Source organism: Callorhinus ursinus, unplaced genomic scaffold (genome assembly GCF_003265705.2).
Source record: "Callorhinus ursinus isolate GAN/ISIS: 27379988/994484 unplaced genomic scaffold, GSC_fseal_2.0 scaffold11, whole genome shotgun sequence".
Classification (NCBI taxonomy): Eukaryota; Metazoa; Chordata; class Mammalia; order Carnivora; family Otariidae; genus Callorhinus; species Callorhinus ursinus.
Window position 1 is genome coordinate 51926678 of NW_027397073.1, and position 26619 is coordinate 51953296.

Consider the following 26619-nt stretch of genomic DNA (forward strand, 5'->3'; position numbering starts at 1 on the left):
TTCTGTTTCAGGGCTTAAGGAAGAACTTTCTGGTAAAATTTTTAGAGATGTATGATGCCGTGCAGTTGAGCTACTTTGACAGTGTTAATTTTGTTTTTTAACTGTGATACATCATATCTGTAAGAACCACTGCTTTATGTTTGTAACAAAAACCAGCAGGATAATATCAACATCTTCTTTATTTTCTGAGAATCAATTATTTTATAGAAAAAGAGAAGATATTTCACCATTTTGGCAGTTGTTTTGACAGCTGTTAAAAACAGACTCAATATTCAACCCTGTGAACTTTCCAACAATGTCCTATTTCCATTTAACTTAAGTTGTAAGTTCAAACACAGATATGATTTACAGTTATCTACTCTATTCTGAAGCACCCTAAATGTCCAAGATGTTCTAGATTATTTTTTATAAGAGAAATAAATAAAGCAAACACACAAATAAATTAACATTTCTGACAAAAATGCTTTTCTTCTCACTAAATTTTCCATTACTTCCTCTCTATTCTTTCAATCTACAAATTCATTGCATCCTTTCTCACACCACGTTCAGCTTTTCGGACTTAAGTTCTGCAGTTTACTTCTACCTAAGTTTCTAATAGTCTGTCAATGTATACTTCACTTATTTTTCATTATCATCCCTAAAATATCCATCTACTCTTCCTACCCTGGAGGTTAGTGATGATGTTAGGATCTTTTATACTCTCAGTATCTCACTAAGAAGACTCCCTATTCCTTCCTAATTAATATGCTGACTTTTGTCTTGTGCCTCACCTATCCAAATTAAGGCAAAGTACTCCACCTCAACATATGCATGAAAATATCAAAATTTATCATTTTGACTGAGCGTGGATTCTATTCCAATATTACCTTTCAGCAATAGGAACTAAGCACTGGAAAATAAATATTTCTCATAACTGAACAGTAGATCTGCTATATATTCTCACAAGGCAAAGAGAAACAATTCCATAAAGCATATAGAACCATTTGCAAGTTGTTAAAATCAGAACACACTGTTCACACTGTTAATGGAAAATGTTGTTCATGTCTGCAACAAACTCATTTAATATAATCTCTAAATTTGGTACCTCAGTCTCCAAATTATGTTCCAAAAACTGAAACAATTCTCAGTATCTGTTTACATGCCATTAAGTGACATGGTGATTTACTCTCTGCTATAATATTGACCAGTATAGACAATCTTGGTGAAATAAACTATAAGAAATTTTCAAAATTTCAAAACTATCTGCGCAAATAATCACTTAAATTTTGACCCATACAAATAAAGGCATTTAACTCAGTTATTCTCCTTATTTCATTCTCCTCTCAAAGCCCATCTCCTTCTCAAAGCCTTCTCGTGACTAATAATTATCTTGTCACTCCTATGTATTCTTTGTACATTTACTTTATCAGAACAGTAAAACAGGGGCACCTGGGTGGCTCAGATGGTTGAGCGTCTCCCTTTGGCTCATGTCATGATCCCAGAGTCCTGGGATGGAGCCCCACATCGGGCTCCCTGATCCACAGGAAGCCTGCTTCTCCCTCTCCCACTCCCCCTGCTTGTATTCCCTCTCTCACCGTGTCCCTCTCTGTCAAATAAATAAATAAAAATCTTAAAAAAAAGAACATAAAAAAACATAGCGCCTAACGGTTCTTTGATTTTGTTTCCATCGGGTTTTTTTTTTTTTCCGTTAACTTAGATACAGGCTTCCTGAAAGCTTGGTACTTGCCTTTAAATTCTTTTCTAGTATTCCAGTTATCACCCAAGAAGAGATCCCCTGCACAAGCTACACTTGCCTTCATTACAGAATTACTCAGCCCCTACTGGCTCTACTCTGGAAGTTCTACACCTGTGGATAGGTTAAAGAGCTCTGCCTCTGTTAGAAATCTTTTAGTTGCAAGTGGGGGGAAAAAAATCTGAAATTGGCTTAAACAAAAATGTATGTACTATTTAAATGAAAAGTCCACATCAAGTAGTAACTTCAGCTGTGGCTTTATTCAGGACTCAGACGTTATCACCAATTTTCTGTGCTTCTTCTGAGTTGACTCCATTCTCAGACTCCCTGCAGTGGCTCCTGCAAGTTCAGGCTCCCATAACCATCACATGTCAGCCTCAGCTAGGGAGAGAGTCCAACAAAAGAACAAACAAAAGTTTGGATTAAGTCTTCTTGGTTGAAATTGGCCAGATTGGTGGTGCTAACTGGCTTGGCTTGGGTAAGACCTCCAGCTAGAATGTCCAGGGGTAGAGGCAGCTCTAACCCAAAGTTTGTGGGCCAAGAGGAAGGTAGAGTGGCCTCCAAGCAAAATTGTGCTGGGGGTGGGAACACGGACATGGAAGAACAAAACCAATTCATAGCTATGTGTAGTCCTGCACCCACTTTTGACTTTTAGGGAATTTGTTATTATTTTTCCTAGAGGTGAACATGGTCAGAACAGTAATCCTCTTATGGGATCTGTATTATGCTGCCATGATGTTCCATAATGGCAAACACATTCGACAGAACTACCAAACAAAATTCTTATTTGTTCTTCCAAAAACAATTTCCAAATTTGTTTAACATAAAAACGGCAGATTTACTAATAGTGTATCAAAATTTCTACTGTTTTTTAGTGTGCTCTTCTCAAGCTTTCAAAATAACAATATCATGAGTTTTTTTATTACCTTTTTTTGGCATTATGAACAACTGTCACACCATAGATAAATGCCTTCTATTAATTTATAAGGTCTAATTTTTTGTATCAGTTGTCGCTAATTAATAGTTCTAAAATAGTTCCTGGAGTTAACAGTTCTCACCTCATGATTTTAATTATTTTGAACCTTTTAAACATGGCACTAAAAGCTCCCCATGGCAAGGGGAGGCGTGTAAAAAGTCTGTTGTTAATGTATCCCCTGTTCCTATCAAGAGGGCCATTCCTTTTAGCACTTTCAAGCCAGGTAACTGTGTTCTCCAGCGTCACTGTCCTTTTCTCTTTTACAAGCACTTGAGAAACACATCAAATGTCATTCTCTCATTTCCTCTCCCTCTTCCTTCCTTTAAATATTTTGGTAGAAAACAAAATTTTCCAGAAATACATTTGGATTTATTTATCCATTAGAACTGTATCTTTACATGCTGTGGAATATTTTTAAGCAACATCAAGGGTTCTTTTAGTTTAGTGTTTTTTGGTTTTTTGGTCTCTTGTCAATTTCTTCCCACACTTACTCCTTTCCATAAAGTTGACTTTTTTCCTATTCAAACTCCTGTCAGATTTTTACTTGTCTTCTCTTCTTCCCCTTAAGGCATGTTAGTAGCTTCTTAAAGATGCCTTCTATAAACAATTCTTCCAAGGACTAGGATACTGCTTAAACCTAAAACTACCATTTTAAAATTATTTTTGTTTTTTATGTACACATCAAAAATGTAAACTGAAAGAAGCAGAGTCATAAAATAAAATATTTTTAAGCTTATTAGTATTCCATATTTATATATACAAACAAACACTGTGAGTCCCAAAATAGTAATTTAAAGCACTGGCTATTTTTGTCTATTGATTTTAATTAAGTTTACTTTAGGTTCTCTGGATCTCAAGTAAGAGAGAGGAGAAATAGATGAAAATATCAAAAGCAAGCTTTTTATCCCAGCTCTTGGGGTAAAAAACTAATAAGCCACCTCCACAGTGAATTTCTAGTGAATCATTAACCAGGGATTTGTTGCCTTGGTTACTGAGCCAGGTAGAGATTCCAGTAAAAAAGCAATGCGACCTATGAGCTCAGGAAACTGAAGAAGTGAAATTTCTGCATGATATTTGCAGTTTTTACAGAAAGAAATGAAAATAGTAAAAATGTATGTTAAAATAAAAAGGAAAAAAGAATACTTTGATTTTTGAACTAATGTTAAAGACATTTAAACACACACACACACACACACACACACACACACACACGATAATAGCAATGGTGTGTGTTTGTTTGCAAGATTTTACAAAACATAGACCATTTCCAATATGAGACATCTCTCCGATGTGTGTTTGCTTGCAAGATTTTACAAAACATAGACCATTTCCAATATGAGATATCTCTCCTGGAAAACAAAGCACTTTGCTTTTCAGTGGTAACTAGAATTCTACCAGTAGAGAATATTTTGATAATAATATATTTATAAGACAAGCATTCAGAAAGCAGAATAATTGAGTATATTTTACAGGCAAAATACCTCTGTGGCTTTTTCACTGAGTTATAGGTGTATGGTTCTTTACATTATATTGTATCAAAATAAGAATCACATAAGTATTGGTACCAAACCTAAAACCAAAGGCAAAAACAAGAGGCAGAATTTGAAAGCATAACTTCAAGCATCACCATTATCATAGGTTGAAACCAGCTTTACTACTGAACTCAGGTTCACACTGAAGATGTTGGTCATCTACTAACCTACATCCAGTGACGGCAGAAACTACATTATCTGTGATGGTTCATTTTGTTCTGTTTCTCAGGAGAACCCTGGCTAATACAGTATCTAAGCCCTACTTCTCACTCTTTCCATGCCAATTCTTCAGGCCAGTCCAGTTTACACAAAAACAACCCAATTTAAGAGAAAAAGATGGACAAATTCACAGCTGTTCCATGGATGAGAACGAGGCATTTAATAAGAATTAAATTCTAAAATTTAATTTTTCAGTTCATAAATTCTGCCAAAAGTTAGTGATAACCAGGCAGCATGACATAGCCAACAGAACAGAGTTTCTGGAGTCAGTTGGCCTGGATTTGTATTCTAGCTCTACCAATTACTGACTGGGTGGCTCTGAAAGTAAAGTGTCTGAGCCCTGGTTACTCAGCTATGCAATGTGAACACTCATACTCCAGAAGACTGATTATTATCAAAATTCAGTGAGATAATACATACAAAGCTCCTAGCTCAATAAAAATGGGTATCTTTATTTCTTCCTCTTTCCCACATGGAAAACTTCCATTTTTCATTTAAAAAAATCAATTTCCTGAAATGCTTAAATTTGGGATTCTAAAATTTAGAACATTTTCCACATACAACCTTTAAGAGCTATTTTTTAAGTGCAATATTACTATTGGCTCTCTTGGTCTAGAACCTTCCTTCAATACACATAAACAAATTCTTGACACAAAACTGGAAATAAAAGTTAAAAGGGTAGACTTAATACTCAGACTGTGGTATAAATTCCTAAAGTATGCACTTTGTTTAAGCCTGCCCAAACTTGAATGCAGTCACACAGGGCTCACACCTAATCTTACAGCCCCAAATATGCAGCATTCATGATCAACATATATTCTCAATCATAAACTGCTGAGTTTATGATCTTCCCACGCTCCTCCTATCTGTAATTGCAAATTTTCTTTTACCATTATGAATCCAATTTGGGAAATTAACTTTGTTTGAGCTTAGTGCTGGACTAAGTTAAGTAAGGTAAATGTTTGGCATCTGTGGTTTATTGCAAATTCTACCGAAGGTGCTAAGATTTGCTTTATTCCCAATCTGGCCTTATTTAGGTCTTTCTGCCTTATTTCCTGTCAAAGCTCTTAGATGCTTATTACTTGATGTTTGTTTATCTTTTACCTTTCAGAGACAGCCAAATCCTAAGATATTTAAGTATATTACACAGATTTCAAATTTTTTAGAGTTCATTTTTAATAAGAATTATCTTACTGGTAACAATAACCAAAAGGCAAAAATACCACTGGGGCTTTAAATTATGTGCTTAATAAAACTTTCTTTTTCTTAATTTATCTATTACTCAAATAGCACATTATATTTAATATACAAGAGATTATTTTTAAATATTAGCCAATAAGATTAAAGACTTGTTTAATAATAACATTTGAAGGTATCAATTTTACAAAGAACATTTTTATTCTATAATTCCCTATGTTTTCATGTATAAGTCCGTTATATGGACATGGTCTTCTGGCCTATTTTATGTCAGGTCCTGCAGTAGATATAACAAACAATATGACATGGTTCCTGTTTTCAAGGGGTTTACAGTCTCCCAGAAGAGACAAGCATGTAAACAAGTCATTATTATAGTGTATTAGCCAAAGTTCCCAGACAAAATAGCTTGAGGCAGGAGGAAGCTCTTAAGATTCATCTGAAGCATAGAGTTCCCCAGGGAGCAAAAGTAAGGAAAACTATACGTAGAGCTGGAAAGATGGGAAGCAATGCAAAGTGATACATTACTGGGCTGGCAACTCTTTCACAATAAACCCTAAAAAGACACAGCTGGTCACTGGTAGTGCATTTGCTCAGCTACTCAGATGTCCACATAGGGACACTCAGCTTAGAGAAAGATATCCATGGGAAATAAAGACGGGATACAATAAACGATAACACTGGCCTGGTACTTCTCAGAACATTATAAGGGTTCCAAAAATTAACCTCTCCCTTTATAGAGTTCACTATTTGGTTAAAGAGACAATACAGAATCAATATATCAAGGACAGAAGTTGCTATGGAAATTTGTTAAGCCAACACATACACCTAAAACAGTTAATAATTATAACTATAGAAGGCAAAGTATAAAAAACAGATAATTGTTAAAATAGTTTGAGGAGAAATGAATGTTTGAGAACTCAAGGAAAATTGATAGAGGAGGTAGTAAATAAATTTTAACCTGAAGAATACCCAGACCTTAAATATGTAAACCAGAAAGGGAAAGAACAGCCCACTTACAGTGAAATAGCATGAGCAAAGGAACACAGAGAGAAGTAAGCATAGCAAGTTCTCAGGACAATGGTGGGAAATAAGAAGAAATCCGGTAGATCAAAGGGTAGTGGTTGGGGAGGAATGGGAAATAAAACTGGTAAGATGGCAGAGAGAAAGATATGAAATTCCAATACACCATGGCATGGATTTTTAAATACACATTAAATCCTATAGCTTAATTCTCCAGCTAACTTTGTACAACCTTGCTAACCTTCCAGAAATCCAAAATAAAATTACTAATGGGAGAAATCTTGATGAAGATGGCAGAAAAGATCCTAACTTACCAATTCCTACAGATACACCAAAACTACAACTACAGTTCACCCTTGAACATCACAGAAGTTAGGCGTTTCAATACTCTGCACAGCCTAAAATCCATGTATAATTTTTGACTCCCAAAAACTTAACTACTAATAGCCTACTGTTGACTAGAAGCCTTACTGATAACATAAAGAGATGATTAACACATATTTTATATGTGATATGTATTATATACTGTATTCTTAAATTATTCTAAAGCTAGAAAAAAATTGAGAAAATCATAAGGGAGAGAAAAAACATTTACAGTAATTTACTGTACTTATCAAAAAATTCAAGTATAAGTGACATGCACAGTTCAAACCCAGTTACTCTCCCTGTCAAATAAATAAATAAATAAATAATCTTAAAAAAAATCATCATAGCTGAAGAATACATTAACTGCAATGAAAAATACACTACAGGAAATCAATATCAGATTAGATGGTGCAGAAGAACAAATAAGCAGTCTGGAAGGCAGGTTAGTAGAAATCACCTAACCTGAATAGCAACAAAGCAAGCAAGCAAGAAAGAAAGAAAGAAAAAAGAAATTTAAAAAATGAGGATAGTTTAAGGGACCTCTGGGATAGCATAAGAATAGTAACTTTTGCATTATAGGCATCCCAGAAGAAGAGAGAGAGAAAGGGGCAGAAAATTTATTTGAAGAAATAATAGCTGAAACCTTCCCAAACTTGGGAAAGGAAACAGACATCCAGGTCCAGGAAGCATGGAGAGCTCCAAACAAGGTGGACTCAAAGAGGTTCACACATAAGACACATAATTAAAATCTCAAAAATTAAGGATAAACAGAGAATTTTAAAAGAGGCAAAAGAAAAGCAACTAATTACACAGAACCACCATTAGACAATCAGCTGATAGTTCAGCAGAAACCTTGCAGGTCAGAAGAGAGTGGCACTATATATTCAAAGTGCTGAAAGGAAAAAAACCTACAAACAAGAATACTCTATACAGCAAGGTTATCATTCAGAATTGAAAGAGAGATAAAGAGTTTCCCAGACAAACAAAAGGAAAGGAGTTCATCACCTCTAACCCAAACTTACATAAATATCAAAGGAACTTCTTTTTTTTTAAAGATTTTATTTATTTCTTTGAGAGAGAGAGCACAAGTGGGGGGAGGCATTACAAAGGTAGCGGGAAAAGCAGACTCCCCTCTGAGCAGGGAGCCCAATGTGGGGCTCAATCCCAGGACCCTGAGATCACAACCTAGGCCAGAGGCAGACAATTAACCAACTGAGCCACCCAGGCATCCCTCAAAGGAACTTCTTTAAGTGAAAGAGAAAAGGCCATAACTAGAAGTAGAAAATTAGAAAATAAAAACCTCACTCATAAAAGAAAATATATAAGATATATATTTAGTAGAGGATTTACTAGACATATATAGTAGAGGATCAATCACTCATAAAGCTAGTATGAAGGTTAAAACACAATAGTAATGAAATCAACTATGTCTACAATAATTAGAAAGAAATAAAATAAAAATATATAAAATATAACATCAAAAACATAAAGCATAGGGCCGAGGGAGTAAAAATGTAGTGCATTTGGAATACATTCAAACTTAAGTGACCATCAACTTAAAACAGACTGCTATATACATAGATCGTCATTTGTGAACCTCAGGGTAACCACAAACCAAAAATCTATAATAGATACACTAAAAAAAAAAAAAAAAAAAAAAACAGGGAAAGAAATCCAAGCATACCAATCAAAACACAAGGGACGAAAACAAGAGAAAAAGAAATAGAGAGGGGCGCCTGGGTGGCTCAGTCATTAAGCATCTGCCTTCGGCTCAGGTCATGATCCCAGGGTCTTGGGATCTAGCCCCACATCGGGCTCCCTGCTCGGCGGGAAGCCTGCTTTTCCCTCTCCCACTCCTCCTGCTTGTGTTCCTGCTCTCGCTGTCTCTCTCTCTCTGTCAAATAAATAAATAAAATCTTTTTTAAAAAATTAAAAAAGAAAAAGAAATAGAGAAGAACTGCAAAAAAACAGAAAACAATGAACAAATGGCAAAAAAGTACATACCCATCAATAATTACTTTAAATGTAAATAGACTAAATGCTCCGATCAAAAGACATGGCTAAATGGATTAAAAAAAAACAAACAAGATTCATCTATATGCTGCCTACAAGAGACTCTCTTCAAAGAGACCTCAAGACACACAGACTGAAAGTGAAAGCACAGAAAAAGATATTCATGCAAGTGGAAATGAAAAGAAAGCTGGGGTAGCAATAATTATATCAGATAAAATAGACTTTAAAACAGACTGCAACAAGAGACAAAGAAGGGCATTACATAAAGATAAAGGGCTCAGTCTAGGGGCGCCTGGGTGGCTCAGTTGGTTAAGCAACTGCTTTCAGCTCAGGTCATGATCCTGGGGTCCTGGGATGCAGCCCTGAGCCAGGCTCCCTGCTCCGCGTGGAGCCTGCTTTTACCTCTCCCTGTGCCCCTCCCCCGACACTTCCCCCCCCCCTCCGCTGGTGCTTGCTACTCTCTCTCTCTCTCTCTCGTGCTCTTTCTCTGTCTCAAATAAATAATTAAAATCTTAAAAAGGGCTCAATCCAACAAGAAGGTATAACAATTATAAATATCCATGCACCCAACAGAGAAGCACCTAAATATATAAAGCAAATACTGACTGACACAAGGGGAGAAATTGAAAGTAATACAGTAATAGTAGGGGACTTTTGCATCAATGGATAGATCATCCAAACAGAGAACTAATATGGAAGCACCAACTTTAAATGACACATTAAACCAAATAAACTTAATACATAGAGGACACTGCAACCAAAAACAGCAGAATACACATTCTCCTCAAACGTACAAGAAATATTCTCCAAGATAGATCATGTTTTTTTAAAAACTTTTTTTAAATTTATTTATTTCACAGAAAGAGCACAAGCAGGGGGAGCGGCAGGCAGAGGGAGAGGGAGAAAGAGGCTCCTCTTCAGTGAGAGAACCTGAGGAGGTATGTGAGAACCATCCATTCCACCTCTTTATTTTTTTCTTTCTTTATACTGCTTGTTTCCCAATTTGGTAGTAAACCCACATGAATGGAAATTAAACTAGATCTAAGTTATCATTCTCACCAGACTTCAACATTAGACTAGAATATGTGTTCTGTCATAGCAAGCTCTGTTGGACTTCTTAAGACTGTTTGCTATTTTTTGAATGTATCATTTCAGTTAAATAAATAGCTAAAACTTATTTCAGCTGCTATATATCAAGCACTGAGCTAGATAATGGGAAACTCAAAGGCTAATAAGAAATAAAAAGCCTCCGCCTTCAAGAAACTTGGGAGTCCAGTGGAGGAGACAGACAAATAAATAAAATGTGTTCCACAGTGATCTGCATAAAGTACAATGGGAATTCAGAGGGCCACCTCACCCACCCAGTTGAAAACATAAGGCCCGATGGAGGTGAGAAAGAACAGGGTAAAGACATCATCTTGAAGGGCTTACTAAAAGAGGTACTACTAAGCACTAATTTGAATAATCAGGAGAAAATAAGATGAAGATATTCTAAATGGAAGAGGATAAGCCAAAAAAAGGAGGCAATGAACTGTAACATGTGCAAAGAACCAGAGCAGTATGCTGCCACTAAAGCATAAAATGTGAGGCAGGAATGGCAGAAGATGAAGTCCATGATGTATGTCCAGGATGGACTTGGAGCTGTATCCCAAAGGTGATGAAGAGTTCCTAAGGTTTCATGTGGATGAATAACATAGTGAGATTTGTGTTACACACTGGACAGTAAGTAGTTTAAGTTAGGTTTTAATAAAGAGAAAAGATTTGTGAGCAGGCTCTCTGGCACATGAGTTTGTGTGTTAGAGTTCATTTTCCTCCGTGTATGTGTGTGTGTGTGTGTGTGTCTGTGCTAGAGAGACAGATTAATCTGTATCTTTATAGCTTCTGGAAAACTACCTTTATAAGAATATTAAAATATTTATAAGAATGTTCATAAGGAGTACCTGGGTGGCTCAGTCAGTTAAGTGTCCGCCTTTGGCTCAGGTCATCATCTCAGGGTCCTGTGATGAAGCCCCGCATTGGGCTCCCTGCTCAGCAGGGAGTCTGCTTCTCCCTTGCCCTCTGCCCCTCCCCCCAGCTTGTGCTTCCTCTCTCTCTCAAATAAATAAATAAAAATCTTTTAAAAAGAAATTTTTAAAAATTTTAAAAAGAATGTTCATAAGTACTTCTGTGCATTATGTTATCACAGATTACAATAAAACCTAAGGTTATGAAAGCATATAATTTTAGAAGCAATGTATGGAAGGAAGGACTCTAACCAGTATCTCTCAAAGGATGTGAGCTATAAACTGCTACTGAAACAGAGATCAGCCGTGCTAATACAGCATTCATGAAATGTCAGAATCTCCACAATTATCAGTAACATTCAGGGTCTATCCAATCCAGATATCTAAATATAATAATACCTATAGGGGTTCTTTTAGCTAAGGACCATGTGTAGGCCAATTGGGAATGACTCAATACATATTCAAAGACAAAAAAATACAAACAAATATAAATAATAAGCACTAATATTCTGAAACTGACTTTGAGGTTCTTGGAATACTCTGGCAAGCACATGCAGTTAGTATGATTAAGAGCAGAGCCTTAGTTGCTTCATCTGGAGACATCTTTCCGGGTAACCCCGGATATGCTGAATATCTCTAAGATATGTTGCCCTAGGACTGATGCTACTTCCTTTCAGTAGGATCAGTCTTGGCATGTGAAGTTATTCAAAGTTCTTCTTTACCTGTTGATTTATACTGAAGTTTCATTTCATACTAATATGCTTTACAAAATGCTTGCAGCCTGCTTTATTTTTTTAACTCTTGGAATAGCTTTTATCTACCTCCTGGTCTAGGCAGCACTAATATAAACTTCATGTGTTTAAATCTCTACTCTGACAGATGCATTCTCTCTGGGGTGGACAGGCCAAGAGGAAGGTTTAATCTGTTCCTTTGCCAGGAAGAATGTCCATGGTATTACAGCTCCAGCTATAAACAGACCTACAATGCATATGCCCTTGATACCTCCTATCTTAAGCATTCTATCTTCAAGTAAAACTCAAAGACAATACTGCATACATTATACTCACTACACTCAGTTTTCTCAACTTTCTCATCAGTGTGACATATCTGACCTTGTTATCAAAAATTATTGTATTGTAAAGTAATAAGTAAGGAGTCCAGCTTTTAGAAAACACTCACCAGCTTTTCCAGGAAAAGAAACACAGTTCAACCTTGTAGTTTGCACATACTCAATCTGGGAACCCTGTACAGTATACCTCAGTCTTTAAGTCCCCTCTTACCAAAAGATAAATCTACCCACGATGGGCTAAATTCAAATCAGTCTCAGGGAGATATCTGATTTTGAACTCAACTGTGTTCTAAATACTGAGCCTGGATGTCTAACTCTTTCTATTTTATTTATGCTTTCTATGCTATAATAAACTTTCTAGTTTCCCAAGTTGATCTTGGATTCTTGTCTTTAAAAATTCCACACTGGGGAGAGCAAAAGCTGGTGGAGGAGTAGGGGACCCTATTCCAACTGATCCCCGGAACTGAGCTGGATATCTACCAGCCCACTCTTAACACCCACGAAATCACCCTGAGATGTAAAAAGATAGATCTGTATCTCCACAAAGAGAATATCGCATGCGATTAGTTTCGAGGTATGAAGTGGGGAGCCGTGATTCCACAGGCACATACCCAAAGATAAAGTAAGGGGGAGAGAGCCAAGCCGTTGGAATCCTACACTGCTGGTGAGCAATAACCTCCCGTGCTGGGGATGGGGCACAGACTCGCAGACCAGTAGCAGCAAGGAAAGGACTTTAGGGCAGCTCCCGGGACTGAAATCTGGAGTGGTGGGGGGACCGCACGTGTGAAATGGGGGCGACTGGTGGTTTTAGAAGCACAAAGGGCAGAGACATGCCCTGACCTGGAGGCGAGGACTGGGAATACTGCTGAGGAGCGCACAACCCATGATACTGCAGTTTTTAGCAGCATAGACAGAAACGGAGATTCAGGGGCCTGGAAAGCTCATTGAAGAACAGACTGCGATCTCTCTGTTCTGAGGCAGAGGGTTGGAAATGGTCTCTTCTGCTCTGACTCTCGGAAGAGATGAGACACAGAAAGCCACCAGGGAAAGCCGCCAGAGAACAAAATCCCTAAAAAACTGGTTTTCACTGAGCCCAGAAACCCCCCACAGGGGGCAGGGCAACTCTGCCCAAACAGGGTTGCCTGAGTAACAGCACAGCAGGCCCCTCCCCCAGAAGACAGGCTGGGAAAACAAGAGGCCAGCAACCCTAAGGTCCCAAGAAAACAGGTGCATCTTGCTTGGGTTCTGGTCAATAATTAGGACTCTGTACATTCCCTCAACCACCCCTCAACAGAATGACAAGGAGGAGGAACCCCCAAAATAGGAAAGACTCAGAGACTATGACTTCTGCCACAGATTTACAAATGGATACAGATATAACCAAAGATGTCAGAGATGGAATTCAGGCTAGCAATTGTGAAGACGATAGCTAGAATGGAGAAATCGATTAATGGCAACATAGAGTCTCTAAGGGCAGAAATGAAAGCTGAATTGGCAGAACTTAAAAATGCTATCGATGGATCCAATCTAATCTAGATACTCTAACAGCTAGGGTAAGCAAGGCAAAAAAATGAATTAGTGATCTAGAAAACCAATTAATAGACAAGAATGGAAAAGAGGAGGCCAGGGAAAAACAACTCAAAATCCATGAAAATAGAAGCAGAGAAATAAGTGACACCATGAAACTTTCCAATATCAGAATTATTGGGATCCCTCAGGGGGTGGAGAGAGAGAGAGGACTAGAAGATATATTTGAGCAAATCATAGCTGAGAACTTCCCTAATCTGGGGAATTAAACAAACATTCATGTTCTAGACGCAGAGAGGACCCCTTCCAAGAGCAAGGAAAACAGGCCAACACCCTGGCATGTAATAGTAAAACCTGCAAATCTTAGAACCAAGAAAACCATCTTAAGGGCAGTTAGGGGTAAGAGATCCTTACGTACAGAGGAAGGAACTTCAGAATAACATCAGACCTATCCAGAGAGACCTGACAAGCCAGAAAGGCCTGGCAAGGCATATTCAGGGTACTAAACGAGAAGAAGATGCAGCCAAGAATACTTTATCTGGCAAGGCTGTCATTTAGAATGGATGGAGAAATGCAGAACTTCCAAGACTGGCAGAAAGTGAAAGAATACGTGACCACTAACCTGGCCCTGCAAGAAATATTAGGAGAGGTTCTATAAAAGGCGAAAGACCCCAAGAGTGATATAGAACAAAAATTTATAGAGACAATCTATAGAAACAAGGACTTCACAGGCAATATGATGACAATAAATTCATATCTTTCAATAATAACTTTCATCATGAACGGCCTAAATGCTCCCATGAAACGGCACAGGGTTGCAGACTGGATAAAAAGACAGGACCCATCCATATGCTGTCTACAAGAGACTCATTCTGAACCTAAAGATACATCCAGACTGAAAGTGAAGGGTTGGAGATCCATTTTCCATGCCAACGGACCATAAAAGAAAGCTGGGGTAGCAATTCTTATATCAAATTAGATTTTAAACTAAAGACTGTAGTTAGAGACACAGAAAGACACCATATCATTCTTAAAGGGTCTATCCAGCAAGAAGATCTAACAATTGTAAATATCTACACCACCAACATGGAAGCAACCATCTACATAAGCTAACTGATAACCAAAATAGTCATATTGATAACAATACGTTAATTGTAGGAGACCTCAATATTCCACTCTCAGCAATAGGCAGATCATCTAAGCAGAAAATCAAAGAAACAACAGCTTTGAATGACACACTGGGCCAGATGGACCTCATAGATATATACAGAACATTCCACCCTAAAACAAGGGAATATTCATTCTTCTCAAATGCACATGGAACTTTCTCCAGAATAGACCACATACTGGGTCACAAAGCAGGTCTCAACCAATACCAACACACTGAGATTACTCCCTGCATATTTTCAGACCATAATGCTTTAAAACTGAAACTCAATCACAAGAAAAAATTTGGAAGAAAGTCAAACACTTGGAAGCTAAAGACCACTCTGCTCAAGAATGTTTGGGTCAAACAGGAAATCAAAGAAGAACTTAAACAATTCATGGAAACCAATGAGAATGAAAACATTGGTCCAAAACCAATGGGATACTGCAAAGGCAGTCCTAAGGGTGAAATACACAGCCATCCAAGCCTCACTCAAAAAGTAGAAAAATCTCGAATTCACCAACTAACTTTACACCTTAAAGAACTAGAGAAAAAGCAACACACGATGCTTAAGGCACACATTAGAAGAGAAATAATTAAGATTAGAGCAGAGATCAATGAATTAGAAACCTGTAACACAGTAGATCAGATCAATGAAACTAGAAGCTGGGTCTCTGAAAGAATTAATAAGATCGATAAACCATTGGCCAGACTTATCCAAAAGAAAAGAGAAAGGACCCAAATTAATAAAATTGTGAATGAAAGGGGAAAGATCATGACTAACACCAAGGAAATAGAAACAATATTAGATATTATTATCAACAACTATATGGCCATAAATTAAGCAACCTGGAAGAAATGGATGCCTTCCTGGAAACCTATAAACTCCCAAAACTGAAACAGGAGGAAACTGACAACCTGAAGAGGCCAATAACCAGTAACGAGATTGAAGCAGTAATCAGAAACATCCCAAGAAACAAGAGTCCAGGGCCTGATCGATTCCCTGGGGAATTCTACCAAACATTCAAAGAAGAAATAATACCTGCTCTCCTGAAGCTGTTTCAAAAAATAGAAAAAAAAGGAAAGCTTCCAGACTCATTCTATGAGGCCAGCATTACCTTGATCCCCAAACCAGGCAAAGACCCCATCAAAAAGGAGAATTTCAGACCAATATCCCTGATGAATATGGATTCCAAAATCCTCAACAAAATCCTAGCTAATAGGATCCAACAATACATTAAAAGGATCATCCACCATGACCAAGTGGGATTTATCCCCGGGATGCAAGGGTGGTTCAACATTCGCAAATCAATCAATGTGATAGAACACATTTATAAGAGGAGAGAGAAGAACTCTCAGTTGATGCAGAAAAAGCATTTGACAAAATACAACATCCTTTCCTGATTAAAACTCTTCAGAGTATAGGGATAGAGGGTACATTCCTCAAGTTCATAAAATCCATCTATGAAAAACCCACAGCAAATATCATCCTCAATGGGGAAAAGCTGAAAGCCTTTTCCTTAAGATCAGGAAGACATCAAGGATGCCCACTCTCGCCACTATTGTTCAACATAGTACTAGAAGTCTTAGCAACAGCAATCAGACAACAAAAAGAAATAAAAGGTATTCAAATTGGCAAAGAAGAATTCAAACTCCCTCTCTTCGTAGATGACGTGATATTTTATGTGGAAAACCCCAAAGACTCCACCGCCAAATTACTAGAACTCATACAGCAATTCAGTAATGTGACAGGATACAAAATCAATGCACAGAAATCAGCTGCTTTCTTATACACTAACAATGCAACTGTAGAGAGAGAAATTAGAGAACCGATTCCATTTACAATAGCACCAAAAACCTTAAGATATCTTGGAATAAACCTAACCAAACAGCTAAAGGATTTATACTCTAGGAACTAGAGAACACTCATGAAAGAAATTGAAGAAGACACAAAAAGATGGAAAAAACATTCCATGCTCAGGGATCAGAAGAATAAACATTGTTAAAATGTCTATGCTACCCAGAGCAATCTATATCTTCAACGCCATCCCGATCAAAATTCCAATGACATTTTTCAAAGTGCTGTAACAAACAATCCTAAAATTTGTATGGAATCAGAAAAGCCCCCGAATCACCAAGGAAATGTTGAAAAAGAAAAACAAAGCTGAGGGCATCACGTTGCCTGATTTCAAGCTATATTACAAACCAGTGATCACCAAAACAGCATGGTACTGGCACAAAAAGAGACATATAGACCAATGGAACAGAACAGAGAGCCCAGATATGGACCCTTAACTCTATGGTCAACTAATCTTCGACAAAGCAGGAAAAACTATGCAATGGGAAAAAGTCTCTTCAATAAATGGTGCTGGGAAAATTGGACAGCTATATACAGAAGAATGAAACTCGACCATTCTCTAACACCATACACAAAGAAAAACTAAAAATGGATGAAAGACCTCAATGTAAGACAGGAATCCATCAAAATCCTAGAGGAGAACATAGGCAGTAACCTCTTCAACATCAGGCACAGCAACTTCTTTCAAGATACATCTCCAAAGGCTAGTGAAGCAAAAGCAAAAATGAACTTTTGGGACTTCATCAAGATAAAAAGCTTCTGCACAGCAAAGGAAACAGTAAACAAAACAAAGAGGCAACCCACAGAATGGAAGAAGATATTTGCAAAAGACACTACAGACAAAGCACTGATTTCCAACATCTATAAAGAACTTCTCAAACTCAACACCCAAAAAAAAAATAATCAAGTCAAAAAATGGGCATAAGACATGAACATACACTTCTCCAAGGAAGACATACTAATGGCTAACAGACACATGAAAAAATGTTCAGCATCATTAGCCATCAGGGAAATTCAAATCAAAACCACACTGAATGCACCAAAAACTAATGATGTAATATATGGTGATTAACATAACAATAAAAAATTAAAAAAAAAAAACCCACACTGAGATACCACCTTATACCAGGTAGAATGGCAAAAATTGACAAGGCAAGAAACGACAAATGTTGGAGAGATTGTGGAGAAAGGGGAACCCCCTTACACTGTTGGTGGGAATGCAAATTGGTAGAGCCACTTTGGAGTGGAGGTTCCTCAAAAAATTAAAACAGTGTGCAGGTTCCTCAAAAAAATTAAAATTTGAGCTACCCTATGACCCAGCAATTGCACTACGGGATATTTACCCCAAAGTCACAGATGTAGTGAAAAGAAGGGCCATATCACCCCAATGTTCATAGCAGCAATGTCCACAATAGCCAAACTGTGGAAAGAACCGAGCCGGCCTTCAACAGATGAATGGATAAAGAAGATGTAGTCCAGGGGGGCGGAGCAAGATGGCAGAGGAGTAGGAGACATGGATTTCAAATGGTCTCAGGAATTCAGCTGAATAGGGATCAAACCATTCTAAACACCTACGAACTCAACAGGAGATCGAAGAGGAGAGTAGCAACAACTCTCTGAACAGAAAAGCGACCACTTACTGGAAGGTAGGAAATGCGGAGAAGTGAATCCGAGGCAATATTCGGGAGGATAGACGGCGGGGGAGGGAGCCTACATCCACCGCTTCTGGCAAGTGATAGAGCTGCGGAGCACAAAATCAGAACTTTTAGAAGTTGGCTCCGCTGAGGGACGTCGCTCCGGTGGCTAAGCGGGGGGGGGAGGGGGACCCTCACGAGACAGTGTGGTCTCAGGACCCTCGGGGTCACAGAAAGACTGGGGGTGCCTGAGTGCGGCAGAGCTCCCAGGTAAAGGAGCAGGGAAGCCGGCTGCAGAGACGGAGCCGAGGCGCGGGCTCTTAGCTCGGGGTTGCCATAAACTGTGATCTGCGGGCAGGTCAGGCCACTGCTCCTCCAGCAGGGACCCAACAAGTGGCAGATCCGGGGAAACCCCACTTCCTCCCCCAGGAGGAGCGGCGCGGGAGCACACCGCAGGGATCTGCTGAGTTTGGAGACTCCACACCGAGTCAGGTGCCAGAGATAGAAACGCTCGGTCACAGGCTGGGTGAGCACAGAGTGTGGCCGGAGACTGGGGACATGGAAGTGATTGACTGCTTTTCTCTGGGGGCGCACTGAGGAGAGGGACCCTGAGTTCTCGGCTCCTCCGGGTGGAGATTGGGAGGCCACCATTTTCACTCTCATCCTCCAAAGTCGTACGGAAAGCTTACAGGGAACAAAAGCTCCCAAGCGCAAACCCAAGCAGATTAATTAGCCTGGACCGGGCAAGGGTGGGGCAATTCCACCTCCGGCAAAGACATTTAGGAACCACGGCAACAGGCCTCTCCCCCAGAAGATCAGCATAAACAGCCTGCCAAGACCAAGTATACAGATCAAGTAGAACAGGAGAACTCCAGCACTAGGGGAATACTGCACATAGAATTCTTAGCTTTTTTGCCATGATTCATTAGTTTTTCAAAGTTCAATTTTTAACTGTTTTTTTCACTTTTCCTTTCTCTCTTTTTCAACCAACATCTTATCAATCCCTTTTTGAAAAAAAAAACATTTTTATTTTTCATTTTTAGAGTCATATTCTATCCCATCATAGTAGATACCCTTATTTTTGGCATATATATATACATATATATATAAGTTGTTCTCTCTTTAAAATTTTGAGATACAGTTTCTTCTAACAGATCAAAATATACCCTAAATCACTAGTGTATGGCTTTGTTCTAGTCTCCTGCTTGATCACATTCTCTCCCTTTTTTTTCTTTAAATCTTCTTTCTTTTTTCAAACAACTTCTTATCTTATCAATTCCTTTTACAAAATCTTTTATAATTTCCATCTTTACAATCATCTTCCATCCCTTCGTTGTATCAACCTTTATTTGTACATACATAAGTCTTTCTTTCTTTAAAATTTTAGGAGGCACTTTCTTCTAACAGACCAAAACACACCCAAAATCTAGTGTGTGGCACTGATCTATGCACTACCCTGATCATATTTGATCATATTCTGTTTTTTGTGTGTGTTGTTCTGTTTTTGTTTGTCTTCTTTTTCTTTTTCTTTTTTTTTTTTTCCCCTCTTTCTTTTCTCTTTCTTTCCCTTTCTTTTCCCCTGCTTTCAGGTCTTTTCTGATTTGTTTAGAGTATATTTGCTGGGGACGTTGTTAACCTGTTAGCATTTTGTTCTCTCATTCATCTATTCTCCTCTGGACAAAATGACAAGATGAAAAAAAAAAAACCTCAGCAAAAAGAACAAGAGGTAGTACCGTCTGCCAGGGACCTACTCAATACGGACATTAGTACAATGTCGGACCTAGAGTTCAGAATCATGATTTTAAAGATACTAGCTGGGCTTGAAAAAAGCATGGAGTTATTAAAGAACCCTTCCTGGAGAAGTAAAAGAACTAAAAGCTAACCAAATGGAAATCAAAAAGACTATTAAATGAAGTGCAATCAAAAATGGGGGCACTAACTGCTAGGATAAATGAGGCAGAAGAGAGAATCAGTGATACAGAAGACCAAGTGATGGAAAATAAAGAAACTGAGAAAAAGAGAGATAAAAAAACTACTGGATCATGAGGGCAGAATTCGAGAGATAAGCGATACGATAAGACGAAACAACATTAGAATAATTGGGATCCCAGAAGAAGAAAAGAAAGAGAGGGGGCCAGAAGGTATATTGCAGCAAATTATACCGGAGAATTTCCCAAATGTGGGGAAGGAAACAGGCATCAAAATCCAGGAGGCACAGAGAACCACCCTCAAAATCAATAAAAATAGATCAACACCCCGACATCTAATAGTGAAATTTACGAGTGTCAGAGACAAAAGGAAATCTTGAAAGCAGCTCGGGAGAAGACATATGTAACCTACAATGGTAGAAACATTAGATTGGCAACAGACCTATCCACAGAGACCTGGAAGGCCAGAAAGGACTGGCATGATATCTTCAGAGCACTAAATGAGAAAAATATGCACCCAAGAATACTATATCCAGCTAGGCTGGCATTGAAAATTGAAGGAGAGATAAAAATCTTCCAGAACAAACAAAAACTAAAGGAATTTGCAAACATGAAACCAGCCCTACAAGAAATATTGAAAGGGGTCCTCTAAGCAAAGAGAGAGCCTAAAAGCAGCATAGACTAGACAGGAACACAGACAATATACAGTAAGTCACCTTACAGGCAATACAATGGTACTAAATTCATATCTTTCAATAGTTACCCTGAATGTAAATGGGCTAAATGCCCCAATCAAAAGACAGAGGCTAACAGATTGGATTAAGAAACAAGACCCATCGATATGCTATCTACAAGAGACTCATTTTAGACCCAAAGACACCCCCAGATTGAAGAGGGGGTGGAAAACCATTTACCATGCTAATGGGCACCAAAAGAAAGCTGGGGTGGCAATCCTTATATCAGACAAATTACATTTTAAAACAAAGACTGTCATAAGAGATGAGGAAGGACACTATATCCGACTTAAATGGTCTATCCAACAAGAAGATCTAACAATTGTAAATATCTATGCCCCGAACATGGGAGCAGCCAGTCATATAAGGCAATTAATGACAAAAGCAAAGCAACACATTGACAACAATACAATAATAGTGGGGGACTTTAACACCCCCCTGACTGAAATGGACAGATCATCTAAGCAAAATATCAACAAGGAAAGACTTTAAATGACACACTGGACCAAATTTACTTCAAAGACATATTCAGAACATTCCATCCCAAAGCAACGGAATACACATTCTTCTCTAGTGCCCATGGTACATTCTCCAGAATAGATCACATCCTAGGTCACAAATCAGGTCTCAACCAGTACCAAAAGATTGGGATTATTCCCTGCATATTTTCAGACACAGTGCTTTGAAACCAGAACACAATCACAAGAGGAAAGTCGGAAAGAACTCAAATACATGGAGGCTAAAGAGCATCCTACTAAAGAATGAATGGGTCAACCAGGAAATTAAAGAAGAATTTGAAAAATTCATGGAAACCAATGAAAATGAAAACACAACTGTTCAAAATCTTTGGGATACAGCAATGGCAGTCTTAAGAGGAAAGTATATAGCAATATGAGACTTTCTCAAGAAACAAGAAAGGTCTCAAATACACAACCTAACCCTACACCTAAAGGAGCTAAAGAAAAAACAGCAAATAAAGCCTAAACCCAGCAGGAGAAGAGAAATAAGAAAGATCAGAGCAGAAATCAATGAAATAGAAACCAAAAGAACAGTAGAACAGATCAACAAAACTAGGAACTGGTTCTTTGAAAGAATTAACAAGATTGATAACCCCTGGCCAGACTTATCAGAAAGAAAAGAGAAATGTCTCAAATCAACAAAATCATGAATGAAAGAGGAGAGATCACAACCAACACCAAAGACATACAAAGAATTATAAAAACGTATTATGAGCAACTATATGCCAGCAAATTAGATAACCTGGAAGAAATGGATGCATTCCTAGAGATGTACCAACTACCAAAATTGAACCAGGAAGAAATAGAAAACCAAAACAGACCTATAACCACTAAGGAAATTGAAGCAGTCATCAAAAATCACCCAACAAACAGAAGCCCAAGGCCAGATGGCTTCCCAGGGGAATTCTACCAAACATTTAAAGAAGAATTCATACCTATTCTCCTGAAACTGTTCCAAAAAATAGAAATGGAAGGAAAAGTTCCAAACTCATTTTATGAGTCCACCACTACCTTGATCCCCAAACCAGACAAAGACCCCATCAAAAAGGAGAATTACAGACCAATATCCTTGATGAACATGGATGTAAAATACTAGCCAATAGGATCCAACAGTACATTAAAAGGATTATTCACCACGACCAAGTGGGATTTATCCCTGGGCTGCAAGGTTGGTTCAACATCCGCAAATCCATCAACGTGATACAATATATTAACAAAAGAAAGAACAAGAATCATATGATCCTCTCAATAGATGCAGAAAAAGCATTTGACAAAATACAGCATCCTTTCTTGATCAAAACTCTTCAGAGTATAGGGATAGAAGGTACATACCTCAATATCATAAAAGCCAACATCTATGAAAAACCTACAGCGAATATCATTCTCAATGGGGAAAAGCTGAGAGCTTTCGCCCTAAGGTCAGGAATGCAGCAGGGGTGTCCACTATTACCACTGCTATTCAACATAGTATTAGAAGTCCTAGCCACAGCAATCGGACAACAAAAAGAAATCAAAGGCATCCAAATCGGCAAAGAGGAAGTCAAACCCTCACTCTCTGCACATGATATGATACTTTATGTGGAAAACCCATAAGACTCCACCCCAAAACTGTTAGAACTCATACAGGAATTCAGTTAAGTGGCAGGATATAAAATCAATGCCCAAAAATTAGGGGCATTCCTATACACCAACAACAAGACAGAAGAGAGACAAATTAAGGAGTCGATCCCATTTACAATTGCACCCAAAACCATAAGATACCTAGGAATAAATCCAACCAAAGAGGCAAAGGATCTGTACTCAGAAAACTATAAAATACTCATGAAAGAAATTGAAGAAGACACAAAGAAATGGAAAAACGTTCCATGCTCATGGATTGGAAGAACAAACATTGTGAAGCTGTCAATGCTACTTAGAGCAATCTACACATTCAATGCAATCCCCATCAAAATATCATCCCCTTTTTTCAAAGAAATGGAACAAATAATCCTAAAATTTGTATGGAACCAGAAGAGACCCCGAATAGCCAGAGGAATGTTGAAAAAGAAAAGCAAAGCTGGCGGCATCACAGTTCCGGACTTCCAGCTGTATTACAAAGCTGTCATCATCAAGACAGTATGGTACTGGCACAAAAACAGACACATAGATCAATGGAACAGAATAGAGAGCCCAGAAATGGACCCTCAACTCTATGGTCAACTCATCTTTGACAAAGCAGGAAAGAATGTCCAATGGCAAAAAGACAGTCTCTTCAACAAATGGTGTTGGGAAAATTGGACAGCCACATGCAGAAGGATGAAACTGGACCATTTCCTTACACCACACACAAAAATAGACTCCAAATGGTTGAAAGACCTAAACGTGAGACAGGAGTCCATCCAAATCCTAAAGGAGAACACAGGCAGCAACCTCTTCGACCTCAGCCACAGCAACTTCTTCCTAGAGACATCACCAAAGGCAAGGGAAGCCAGGGCAAAAATGAACTATTGGGATTTCATCAAGATAAAAAGCTTTTGCACAGCAAAGGAAACAGTCGACAAAACCAAAAGACAACCGACAGAATGGGAGAAGATATTTGCAAATGACATATCAGATAAAGGGCTAGTATCCAAAATCTATAAAGAACTTATCAAACTCCACACCCAAAGAACAAATGATCCAATCACAAAATGGGCAGAAGACATGAACAGACATTTCTCCAAAGAAGACATCCAAATGGCCAACAGGAACATGAAAAAGTGCTCAACATCGCTTGGCATCAGGGAAATCCAAATCAAAACCTCAATGAGATACCACCTCACACCAGTCAGAATGGCTAAAATTAACAAGTCAGGAAACGACAGATGTTGGCGGGGATGTGGAGAAAGGGGAACCCTTCTACACTGTTGGTGGGAATGCAAGCTGGTGCAACCACTCTGGAAAACAGTATGGAGGTTCCTCAAACAGTTGAAAATAGAGCTACCCTATGATCCAGCAATTGCACTACTGGGTATTTACCCCAAAGATACAAATGTAGGGATCCAAAGGGGTACGTGCACCCCAATGGTTATAGCAGCAATGTCCATAATAGCCAAACTGTGGAAAGAGCCAAGATGTCCATCGACAGATGAATGGATAAAGAAGATGTGGTATATATACACAATGGAATATTATGCAGCCATCAAAAGGAATGAGATCTTGCCATTTGCAACAACGTGGATGGAACTGGAGGGTGTTATGCTGAGTGAAATAAGTCAATCAGAGAAAGACATATATCATATGACCTCAGTGATATGAGGAATTCCTAATCTCAGGAAACAAACGGAGGGTTGCTGGAGTGGTGGGGGGGTGGGAGGGATGGGGTGGCTGGGTGATAGACATTGGGGAGGGTATGTGCTAGGGTAAGTGCTGTGAATTGTGCAAGACTGTTGAATCACAGATCTGAACCTCTGAAACAAATAATGCAATATATGTTAAGAAAAGAAAAGTGTAGCAGGAGGGGAAGAATGAAGGGGGGGAAATCGGAGGGGGAGACCAACCATGAGAGATGATGGACTTTGAAAAACAAACTGAAGGTTCTAGAGGGGAGAGGGGTGGGGGGATGGGTTAGCCTGGTGATGGGTATTAAAGAGAGCATGTTCTGCGTGGAGCACTGGGTATTATGCACAAACAATGAATCATGGAACACTACATCCAAAACTAATGATGTAATGTATTGTGATTAACATAACAATAAAAAATTAAAAAAAAAGATGTAGTCCATATATACAATGGAGTACTACTCAGCCAACAGAAAGGATGAAACCCAACTTTTACATCAACATGGACGGGAGTGGAGGAGATTATGCTAAGTGAAATAAGTCAAGCAGAGAAAGTCAATTATCATATGGTTTCACTTATTTGTGCAACATAAGGAATAGCATGGAGGACATTAGGAGAAGGAAGGGAAAAATGAAGGAGGGAATCGGAGGGGGAGATGAACCATGAGACACTATGGACCCCGAGAAACCAACTCAGGGTTTTAGAGGGGAAGGTTGTGGGGGGATGGGTTAGCCCAATGATGGGTATTAAGGAGGGCACATACTGCATGGAGCACTGGGTGTTATATGAAAACAATGAATCATGGATCACTACATCAAAAACTAATGATGACATGCCGACTAACACAACATCAAAACAAAACAAAATAAAAATAAAAATTCCGCACTGCAGGGCACCTCAGTGGCTCAGTCATTAAGCGTCTGCCTTTGGCTCAGGTCATGATCCCAGGGTCCTGGGATCAAGCCCCGCATTGGGCTCCCTGCTCAGCGGGAGGCCTGCTTCTCCCTCTCACACTCTTGTGTTCCCTCTCTCGCTGTCTCTCTCTGTCAAATAAATAAATAAAATCTTTTAAAAATAAATAAATAAATAAAAAATAAAAATTCCACATTGGATAATAATTATTTGTATAGTTATATCTGTCATTGCTCACTTCTGCTCTCAACTGAGGAACATATTAGGTTGCTTCATTATTAAGCATATTTTCTTCCATATATTCACTTTTTGTTTACCAGAAATTCAGAAGACAGAATTCTAATGCTGCTCTGGTAAAATGCCTAGGTAGGATCATTATCTTCACATAATTTAAGTGGAAAGGAGTGATAGGATACTTATCCTATAAAGCCCGGAGGAAAGAGGTTCTGTTCTTTCCACTCCACAAACCACTGAAAAATCCGTTAGCCTCCCACAGAATTTTGTGGCATTGCTGACACTATAGAACAAACATTTATGTAAGTGTTTCTAAATAACCCACCACCCCGAACTGCAGATGGCAAGAATGCTACCAGTTCTGACTTTAGCTTCTTTACAGCAGCACTCTATTAGTGAAAAATGAACACTTCTTGTTACAAACTTCTGGCCTTGACTTCTCTGTGACGGTGCCAATTAATCACCCTCTGGTTCTCAGCTTCCAGCTTCTGTAAATGGAAATGTTAACAAAACTTGACCCAATTTCTGAATGGTGATGTTCTGATGGCAAGCAATACATGTAGAAATACTTAGGAAAAAATATAACTTGTTATTATAGCAACAGCATTACTGCAAGTAGGACAAAATAAGTTCCGGCCTGGGAGGGAATTTGTTAAGCCAGTATAACAGATGAGAGCTGTAGACCAACACTGGGGAATTA

At 38.5% G+C, this 26619-nt stretch overlaps 1 protein-coding gene across 2 annotated transcripts in view; it reads right to left on the reverse strand.

Moving 5' to 3' along the window:
- Positions 1-1984: 1984 nt before the first annotated feature.
- Positions 1985-26619, reverse strand: part of METTL4 (methyltransferase 4, N6-adenosine) — a 159378-nt gene continuing 134743 nt past the window's right edge. For both annotated transcript variants that reach the window (XM_073898455.1, XM_073898457.1), the window contains exon 10: positions 1985-2113. The gene's annotated coding sequence lies outside the window, so the exon portion shown is untranslated. The remainder of the gene's footprint in view (positions 2114-26619) is intronic.